The sequence below is a fragment of the Streptopelia decaocto genome, assembly GCF_964273445.1.
Source record: "Streptopelia decaocto genome assembly, chromosome: 9".
Lineage (NCBI taxonomy): Eukaryota > Metazoa > Chordata > Aves > Columbiformes > Columbidae > Streptopelia > Streptopelia decaocto.
This window is the reverse complement of record NC_138664.1, coordinates 1,024,671-1,035,000: the sequence shown is the minus strand read 5'-3', so window position 1 is coordinate 1,035,000 and position 10,330 is coordinate 1,024,671. Positions and strand designations below refer to the sequence as shown.

Sequence of the window (10,330 nt, the reverse complement as noted above, 5' to 3'; positions counted from 1 at the left end):
ACGAAGACACAAAACTACACAATACTCAGGCATTGCACAGCTGAACCGAGTCTGCCTCCTGAACTTTGAGAAGATTGTCTCGGGATTTGGGTGCAGCTTTGTGCCTCAACTTTGTGCCTCTCAGCCATCCCAAACACGCAGTTTAAACTCTTCAGTACTCTCTGATCTCTCAGGGTTAATGATCAGATGCAACTTTGAAGCCGCTGAACTTGTGAACCAGGATGTGTTGGGAAAGGCCGAGGCACGCACAGATTAAGCTGTTTCTCAGGAGAGTGTGAGCTGAAGCAACCAGGAGGGTTTGCGTTTAGTGGGGATCTGGAGACTGGGGTGATGCTGTGCCCCTGCACACCCCCTGACACATGGCAGCTCGAGCAGCTTTTCCAGGCTCAGTGCTGCGAAATCAGCAGCAGGCGTAAATCCATGGCTGCTCTATTGTGCTCCGTGGGGTTGGGGTCTTTTTTCGCTTGTTTTGGTTCAACTGAGATCAAACTCGATCATTGATGACAAGTTTTCTGCAGGGCAGTGCTCTCATCGCCCGGCAGCTGCTCCTCAAACCACCCTGAACTGTCCCCTTGTGAACCATTCGCGCACAGGTGCAGGGTGTCCTGGCTCGGTCAGCACAGAGCTCAAGCATTGAGGAGGCGAGCAAGGGCAGCTCTGCCATCCCCACCCCGCAGGCTGCCCGGTCCAGCGCCGCTCTGCACCAGCTCGCTGCCACGCCGTGTCCTGCGCCCTGTGTCCTGTGTCCTGCGCCCTGTGCCCTGTGTCCTGTGCCCTGTGTCCTGTGTCCTGTGTCCTGCCCCAAGCCAGGGCACCCCCTGCTCTACCTCTGGCTCTTTTGCCCCTCACTCCTCCCAGGCACAGCAAATATTTCCCAAATTATTTCAGTTGCACAAGTTATTAGGATATTATCTGGTATGAAAGCATAAGCAGAGTAACTAATGGGATGCAAGATGTGCATATATGAAAACTCATTTACAAATGAGACAAATTTGAAAACTGTGTACTTTTCAGAAGAAGGTATTTTCTTTCCATTTCTCCATTATGTATTTTAAAGCTGAATCACATAAGATTTTTAAGTATTAATCTTTTAAAAGCCATTCCTGACCTGGCATCAAACCCATCCTGCTACCTCTTCAACAAATCTAGATTTCACTGTGGAGCAACCTAAACAAGAACGGGAGCAGCTTCAGGGCTGAGAAAACACTTGTATAAATTGAGATTGTTGTACTAAGCAGCTGTATCTCCCTGTTCTCCTCAGGCCTCTTCTACAGGGCAAAGTGTCCCACCACCGCAACGCAAGTGCAACTCCTGGGCCGGACTTTCACGGCGGGTTGATGTTCCCTCCCCAAAAAGGGCAAATGAAGGGCAGGTGTGCAGCGCTGCGGGCGCCCTGGCGTGGGCAGCGCCCGCACAGCCGCGCAGAGCCGGAGCGGTGCGGAGTGCGGGGCGGCGACAGCGCGCGGGGCGGCGACAGCGCGACAGCGCCACCCGCTGGGCGCGGCGGGAACGCGCACCCTGCGGCCCCGGCGCTGCGGGGGACGCGCACAGACCCGCAGCGGCACCGCCCCCGCTGCACTCCCGGTCCAACGCTTACACACTGCCATTTGAAATATATTTTAAATTATATATTTGTATGCGTGCATATGTAAATTGGATACACATGTTCATTATATACATCTTATACATGTACACAAGTATATGTGGGTATATATACACATACACATATAACATATGTGCATGCTTATGTACAGAATTTATATACACGTTTATATATATATATATACACACACATTTGTGTATACATGCATGTCTATGCATAGAATTTATATACATATACACATATGTTTATGAGTGGATATCTATATAAATTACATGTGCACGTGTATATACGTTGCTTCTCCACACAGTTCATACTATTTACTTCACCTCTCCAGCAGACTCAGGCTGGACACTGGCTCCTGCTCCCGCAGCAGATGCACGGGGGACCCTGCGCCCGGGGACGGAGCAATGGAGGGAGGCGGGATGGAGACAGGAGGCAGGGACGGAGACAGGAGGCAGGGATGGAGGGAGACAGGAGGCAGGGATGGAGGGAGGCAGGAGGCAGGGATGGATGGAGGCAGGAGGCAGGAGGCAGGGATGGAGGGAGACAGGAGGCAGTGGCCGCATCCCACAGGAAGGCTGTTTTGGGACCTGATCCCCAGGGGTCTGGTTCACACCCATGCCCAGGCAGCTTCGCCAGGAGCAGAGGTTTTTAAGCCTTGTAATACAGACACGCAGCTGCTACTTCTGCTGGCTGTGCAGTGCCAAACGAAATACTCCCCTCGTTTAGCTATTCTCTGATGTCAACTAGAAGTGAGCTAACATAGGTGACAGGTTGGAAAGGAAACATGAGCCACAGTGATCGGCCCAGTGTTCACTTAGAAACACTAATTGTACCAGGGCAGCATTGGTTCGCTCCTGCCCTGTGTGCTGTGTGTCTACACATTCCGAATCAGGAGCCTCAGACAGCCCAGCCCCTGAAACCATGTTCAGCTTCCCTTCACCTGTCATGATAAAACACATGCTTGAAAGTACAAAGCTCAGCAGAACATCACGACCAGCCGTTAGCAATGGCGTTTCCTACAGCCAGCCGCCAACAATATCAGCTTTCTGCCATTATCTCCTCTCCGGAAAGTCTAAATTTAGGCTCCCTTGTGAAGTGTTTCCTTTAGAAGCAGAAGATCCCTGCACCTGATGTAAAATACTTGTGTCCCACACTCAACTTTTAGCACTTATTTCAGATAATCTGAACAGTACTGAATATTTACGGAGTAAGAGGGGAGGAAATATTTTTCCTTACTTTTTGCTTTTGGCATTGCCAAAGCACTTTCATGTCCTGATTTTCAGTGTCACTTGATTGCTGGTGCAAGATGCACCATATGACCCCACTGTGTGACACAGTGAGACCAAGAACAAGCAGCGGTGGCGCTTCGTGTCCCATCGCTGGAAGCAGCAGCAGAGGAAGGAGAAAGGCACCTCCAAAAGCCATACCAGACTATGGAAAACCAGAGAGCGTACGACGAAACAACCGTAGATCCCAATGATGAAGAGGCTGCTTTTGATGAAGCAGCTGATGAATTTGCACCGTACTTCAACAGACAGACAGTTCCCAAGATTCTTATTACAACATCAGACAGACCTCGCGGGAGAACAGTGAGACTTTGTGAACTGTTATACCTCACTCACATGTCTGCTATGGAAGAGGACTGGCTTTGGAAAGGATTATTCCACAGTGTATCGCGAGGGACTTCACTGATTTAATCGTCATTAACGAAGATCGCAAAATACCAAATGGTCTTGTTTTAAGTCATCTGCCTGATGGTCCAACTGCTCATTTTAGAATGAGTAGTGTCCGTTTGCATAAAGAAATAGAGCGAAAAGGGGAGGACCCCACAGAACACATACCTGAAGTAATCCTGAATAATTTTACAACACGGCTGGGCCATCCCGCTGGTCGCACGCTTGCCTGTCTCTTCCCACACGGTCCTCAGTTCATTGGAAGACAAGTAGCCACGTATCACAACCAGCGAGACTAGATCTTTTCACATTCCACAGATATATCTTCAAAAGTGAAAAGAAAGCGGGAATTCAAGAAGTTGGGGCACGTTTTACATTAAAGCTGAGGTCTCTTCAAAAAGGAACCTTTGATTCTAAATTTGCAGAATATGAATGGCTTCATAAGCGCCGAGAAATGGATACAAGTAGAAGAAAATGTGAAGCGTTTGGAGGCAGGAGCCGCGGCCCGCGCTGGCCCCGGACACGGAGCTCGTGCAGCGGCACCAGGCTGGCCCGGGTGACCCTGCGCACACCGCGCGTGGACACACAGCGCAGCTGCAACCTGGGGCTGCAGCGGGTGACCCTGCGCACACCGCGCGTGGACACACAGCGCAGCTGCAACCTGGGGCTGCAGTTTGTTGCGGCACCTTGTGAAAGCCCTAATTTCCTGTGCACGTTACCTGGGCTTCCCTCTCCCTTCCCAGCACCAACCCGCAGCTGCAGAGCCCCCAGCAGCGGCTGCCCCAGGAGCGCTGCGGGCGCTGGAGAAGGCTGAGCTCTGCTGGGGTCTCGTACAGCCAAAGATGGTTTCTAAGCTCTAGTGAAAGGAACCCACAGTTCTCCCCACGATTTTGCACACGCCATCTGCCACCTCAGCCATCCCATAGCCCCGCAGCACACAGAAGCGGTCTGTCGTGAGGACTGGTGTCGTAAGCTGCACAGTGGCTCCAGCCTGTGTCTCATACAGGTTTAATAGCCTTCAGGATGTGGGATACATATGATTTTAAACAGCAGCTTTCCTCCTGGAAAATACCCAGAGCTTCCCTTCTGGCTGGTGCTGTGCATTCACCTGCACTGTTGTCCCACCACAGAGACAAGGGCTGGGACAGGAGGAGCTATGGGGGACAGGAGGCGTTACGGGGGACAGGAGGCGCTAATGGGGGTCAGGAGGCACTAATGGGGGTCAGGAGGCGCTACGGGGGACAGGAGGCGCTAATGGGGGTCAGGAGGCGCTAATGGGGGTCAGGAGGCGCTAATGGGGACAGGAGGCGCTATCGGAGTGAAGCACAGGCACTGGCAGTGGGGAGATAGTGGGTGCCCTGCTCTCCTCACCCCAGTGGGACAGGGTGACCCTGAGAGGGTGCTTTACCGAGCACATCTGCACATGAAAGGCCATGTCAGCCCTCAGCAAAAGCCACGTCACGGCCAGTAGGTGATGCAGCAAGCATCCTGCTGCAGCCGTTACCAACTGCTCTCACAGGCCACGGAGTCTGCAATGAGAAAAAACAAATCCCAAAGCAGCAAACCGAAGGTCTCTGAGCAATAACCGTGTGCCCGCAGGAGCGCTCAGCAGACCGGACGTGCTGGAGACGCTGTGCAGAGCTGCGCTGGTTTCGCTCTGATCAGATGAGGATGAGGCTGGTTTTTGCAACTGGTGATAACAGCATTTTGCAAGCACGATGAAAATGTGTGGTAAACCCCAGGCGGACCGGAGCAGCCTGTGCACACAAACCATGCACCACGGGTTTTCAGCAGAGTCAGGCTGGGGGCTTTAACCCCGCCGTGCCTGTCCCCCGCAGCGCGGGGACGGCCCTGCCGCCCGCATGGGGACAGCCCTGCCGCCCGCATGGGGACAGCCCTGCCGCCCGCCCTGCCCCCAGACACCTCCCGGCTGCCTCGGGGTGACCCGGCGTGGGTGGCCCTGGCCCCACGGGGACAGGGAAACCCCACAGCGGGGGCAAAGCCAAGGGCACACTCGCTGGCGGGGGAGCAGCCTCGCCAGCCGCTGCCCAGCGCCTGCAGCGGGCGAGCGAAACAGCCGAAAACAGTGTCCTTACTGCCTGTGAGCTGCTTTGTATTGGTAAAATCATTACAGCTGCGTAGCCAACTGCTCAGCTGTACCACTAGTTTGCTTTGCTCAGAACACCGCGACATTGAAGTATCCTTCGCACCTACTGTTCGTTCCTAAAATACACATTATACCTGGATTCATTGAGGATGTCTGCGCTGGCATGGGGAGCGGCTGCGCATCCTGCCCTCGGTCCGGCTGCTGAGGGACTCATCCGAAAGAAAAGATGCCAGCAGTTGAAAGAACAAACAGGGTAAAGCCAAAGGCGAGTCACCATGACCCAGAGCCCAGGCACATGCTGATTAGCTCAGTTCCCCTCCCTTAAATGGTTTATTTCTGCTAATCAAGAAAGGCTGACAGAAAACAGGTCTGGTCGCAGTAACTTGCTGCGGTGCTGATACAGGATGCGTGCAGGCTGGTAACACCTCTTATTGGTGTCGCATTTTGACTGAGAACTAGAATAATCTAAAGGGTAATGTAGCACTTTGTGGCAAAACCGGCCAACCCATTGGTTTGAAAACAAGATCTAAGTCAAGTATACACTTTGTCAGAGAATAATTTTCCTCTTTCCTCTTCAAAATGTCACATTTTTAATCAATAACCTGGCCCAAACCAGCACAATTAACACAGAATTGAGATCCTGTCTCCAGAGCTGGGCTCGCTAGACACACAGTGAGTGTTTTGTTACAGACAGATCTGAAAATCACAGCCAAAGATGAGACAGACCCAGGGATGCGACACGGCAGTTGGACCCGTCCTGGGGGGTGTGAGAGACCCTCGTGGAACTAACAGGGCTCACCTAATCTACGATGGCACGTCCCATGCTGGTGTCCCCAGCGCCCCCCCCGCAGAGCGCTGCACAGGAGCTGCTCCGCTGCCGGGGTGACGCACACAGCACGGACAAGGCCAGGACAGCCCACCAGGTCTGCTCACACCACCAGCCCCATGGGACACCCCCGCTTGCCAGCAAAGCAGCAGGGCCACGAGTGCACGGCAACATCACAAACACCACTCAGCTGCTTCACAGTCACAGCCACAGGCGGCACGAGCAGAAACAGACCCCAAGAAGAGACACAGAGCCTGTAAAATCCTTCATGGCAGGACCAGCTGAGACCAGTCAGGCGCACAGACACCGAACTGTATTTTAAAGGAAACACTGTGTTTAGGGGACCTTTTCTACAATTGCACATACTTTTCAAGGTCTGTGGTGAGATTATTAGAGGTTCCTGTCACAAGTGAGAAGCCACAAACTACGCAGGGCAAAAGGTACCTTGAGACCACCACTGGATCCACGAGAAAGATGGGCACCCCCAACAAACACACCAGAAATACCCTTTGGTGGGACACGGTTAAACCATATTTAAACCTAATCATCTGGACGCCTGAGACATGGGCTGCTGCAGCCTACTGCTCTCATGCCGTATTTTTTCTAGTTATTAGCTAAACCAACTTTGAGATTTATTCCTCGAAACAGCTTCAGTTATCCCTGAGGAGCACGGAGGCAAGAAAGGTCAGTCGCTTACTAAGCAAGACACTGGCAGCTCTGGGTATCCTTCCCTTCCCTTTGTGGCAAATAAGGGCGACCAAAGCTGGCCAAGAAATTTGTGCTATTCCCCAGTTTCAAGCCTCAGAAATTAATGCTCTTGGACTTCTCTTTTGTTTGCTTGCTATCTCCTTGGGGAGTCTCTAGGACACTTTGGAGGTTTCAGATAAGATTATGGCCAATTACAAAGGGAAGAAAGAGTTCATCTCTCAGTATCTTTTCGGACAAACAATCTGAGGCAAACAAGGTTTAGCAACTTCTCTGGGCTTGCAGGGCTTGGTATCCCAATAATTCACCCTGATGCTGTAAACCTGAAATGCAGCCCAGCCAGTTTTCTGGCGTGGCAGCATCTTATCTGCCCGACCCCTGGCTCCTGCTGGCCAGCCCAACAGCCGACCTTTTCATCGCAACCTGCCTACGAAACGCTGTCAGGGTGATGCGGTTTCTTACCCTTTTGTCGCGCCCATTGGAGCTGTGAGCAGCCACCAGCTGCCTCACGCCCCCGCTGCGTCACTGTCCCCGCGTGTCTGCCCGGTGACCCTCGGGCTTTGCAAAACACATCTGCTCATCTGCCGAGTGGTGAACGGGCCCCGTTCTCTGCCCCAGAGGAAACGTCTCCCCCAGAGCAGCTGCTATTCCCGGTCTCCCGTTTCGCTGGCGTTACCGCCACTGCAGCCCACGCCGCACACCTGGCGCCACCGAGGCGAGAAAGGAAGGGAAGGTAAAATTCCTCTGCCCACACCACGAGACCTTTTTATAGCCAAGGGAATGAGGTTTTTCACTCTCTTCCTATTTTCCACTTAGGGAGTAAACAGGAAAACCAGCCTGGCCTGGTAGCTAATTTGGGAGCACACAGTGACTTTCCATGTGCCCCCCAATGATGCCTCCCGCCCTTTCCTGCCATGCCAGGGCCGGTGGGACAACACTGGGACCAACAACCTCTGTCCCCAAGGTATCCCTCAGAGGGACCCAACAGCCCTTGGCTGCTCCTGAATGGGGACAGAGACGCCACTGGGACTGTCACCAACCAGACCCAGAGCCGGCATGGGGCGCACAGGGCCACCCAGCGTGTGCGCTAACGGTGCGCAAAGCGCAGGGTGAGAGTGTGAGCACTGCACCCAGCCCTTCACGAGGCGACATTTTCACCTTGGTTTGCCACTGGGAACACCTTCTCCTGCCCTTACCTCAGGTGGTGTGTCCTGGCTCTGCCGCAGCACGGGGGCTGCTCGGGATGGGGGCTCCTCTGCCCGGGCACTCTCGGGTGGCGCCACCAGCCCAAGGGGACCTGGGCAGGGCTGCAGAGCTCAGGTTGGAGGAGCACGAGGACACAGGCTTAGATCAACGGACACAGCTCCCTCATCTCCTCGGCACATTCAGAACATCTCTACAGCGCCCAAGGAAGCTGCAGGTGCATTGCACACCCCTGCAGAACGGGTTCGTGAGCACAGGTGTCCAGGTAGACAAACTCAACCGTACCTGTAGACCTTCACCTGTGTTTGTGCTGCTGTGTAATGACTACTGCAAAGAGGAACCCGAGCTCCCCCAGCACCACCATATGTCAGCTCTCGCCCCACTTGGCCACATGGATGGGTAACGAGCTATCCAGCATCTGCCTCCCCGTACACACGTGGATATCACCGCCAACTCAAATCTATCCACGTGGAACAAACCTGAAGAAACCCCCACCAAGGTGGCATTTCTACCTCCCTCCGCATCCCCAGTGAACGTGCTGCATTTAGCGCCGTGCCCTGCCTGTGCCCCCATGCTCACCTGGGGGTGTGATGGGTGCCTGGCCCTGGGAGAGCAGCTGCCGTAACCAAGCACTTGCTCTTAGAGCAGAGCATCACCGCCTCCACGCACTGCCCGAGACAGAGCACGTTTGGCCTTCAGCAGGGAAAGACATCAGCAACTGCGAGGGAGAAGGAAACAAAGCAGCAGAGCTGGCACCATGGAACTCGACTGCAGCGAGTTTTCAGGTCCTACGAGGTGCAGTGGGTCTCTGGCCCACTCGGTGAGACAGCCAGTATAAAAGCAGTGAGCCCGGCAGAAGGTGGCAACATGATGACTGTAGTCATAGTCACAAGGCTAAAACAGCCAGGAGGGGGAAGTTTTCTCAAATACCAGATAGGAAAGTTGCACAACCACTGCCCAGAGCCTTCAAACAGGGCCTGATTTCCCCCTCCAAAATTAGGATGACTTCCCCATGCGGTTTCCAGCTGCATCTGTGGCATAGAGTGAACTGGGGGCTGCGGTCCCTGTCCGGGGGGCTGGGACAGGGGCTGCAGGAGGAGAGCACCCACCCCACGGCAACGGCTCAGCAGGCTCCCAGGAATCCCACACGCTCATAGGGGTGGAAGAGCATTTCAAAAACCATCGCCTGCGAGTCTCATCACAGCAAACAGCTTTGAAGCTCCTTTATTGAGAGATCACATGCCGGTAGCCAAAGGGCTGGACGTGCGGCTGCGGTGCCGCCCGGCGCGAGCCGGGGCAAGGAGCTGCTGAAGGACGCTGTCCCTGGACAGCCTGGGACAGCAGCAGGGACGCTTAACGAGGATCGGTCAACAACACTACACTAAGGGCTTGGGTTCAGTTATTTTTGATGCCCTTCCAAAAGGGAGAGTGAGAGCAAGGCAAACAGAACTCGAGCGCAGTGTGAGAGCTCGCTGCGCACAAGCGGGTACGTGCCCGGTGCGGGGACACCCGTGAGCACAGCGCTGGTGTCCCAGCAGCGGGAAGGGCTGTGTGATGGAGGTAAAATGCTGCCTCGGTCAGCGTTGCTCATTCCCAGGCACCGTTCCTGCGCGCATGAATCACCAGCCCTCCCTTTGAATCATTAATCACTGCAAAATCAATAAAGGCCACATGCGTTTTTCATGTACCAGGCATTAGTCTGACCTTGTGTCTATCGCTGCAGAGGCTATGAAATAAAAGCATTTCAGATCAAAGCAATCAGCACTAAATTTACCCAGCACTAACACCCGCTGGAGCCCGCTGATTTACAGCCACTGAGCTCATACCGAGGTTGTTTTGGTTCCCGAGAGCCCTGGGCAGTGACAAAGCCCTCGTTGTCCCTGGGGACATGAGCAGACAGGAGGGGGCTGCTCCAAAACTGTGTTCTTTACGATCTGCTTACTTCCTTAAAAACAGGGACTGCTTTCTCTGTCCAGAGCCAGGGTCCACACTGCGCAGGGACAGGCAGATGCGTCTCTTCCCCAGCGCTGCCGCACGCAGGGATCGCACCCAGAGCCGTGTGTCACCGTGTGTCACCGTGTGTCACCGTGTCCCCAGCAGCATCTGCCCCACGGCCCCCTCTGCCCAAACCTCCCGTGCTCTGCTGCGGCAGAACCACCTTGCGCAGCAAAGGCTGCTGCAGACACACCGTCCCCATAGGGGACACCAGA

The 10,330-nt window shown here is 54.2% G+C and overlaps 1 pseudogene across 1 annotated transcript in view; it reads left to right on the top strand.

Annotated features, from left to right (window-relative positions):
- LOC309443643 (ribosome production factor 1-like) overlaps positions 1–8,688 on the top strand; it is a 10,199-nt pseudogene extending 1,511 nt beyond the window's left edge. Inside the window, exons 3-4 of the transcript in view lie at positions 1–90; positions 2,944–8,688. The exon at positions 1–90 is cut by the window's left edge and continues 109 nt beyond it. The product of the transcript in view is annotated as a ribosome production factor 1-like (transcript). The remainder of the gene's footprint in view (positions 91–2,943) is intronic.
- Positions 8,689–10,330: the final 1,642 nt, after the last annotated feature.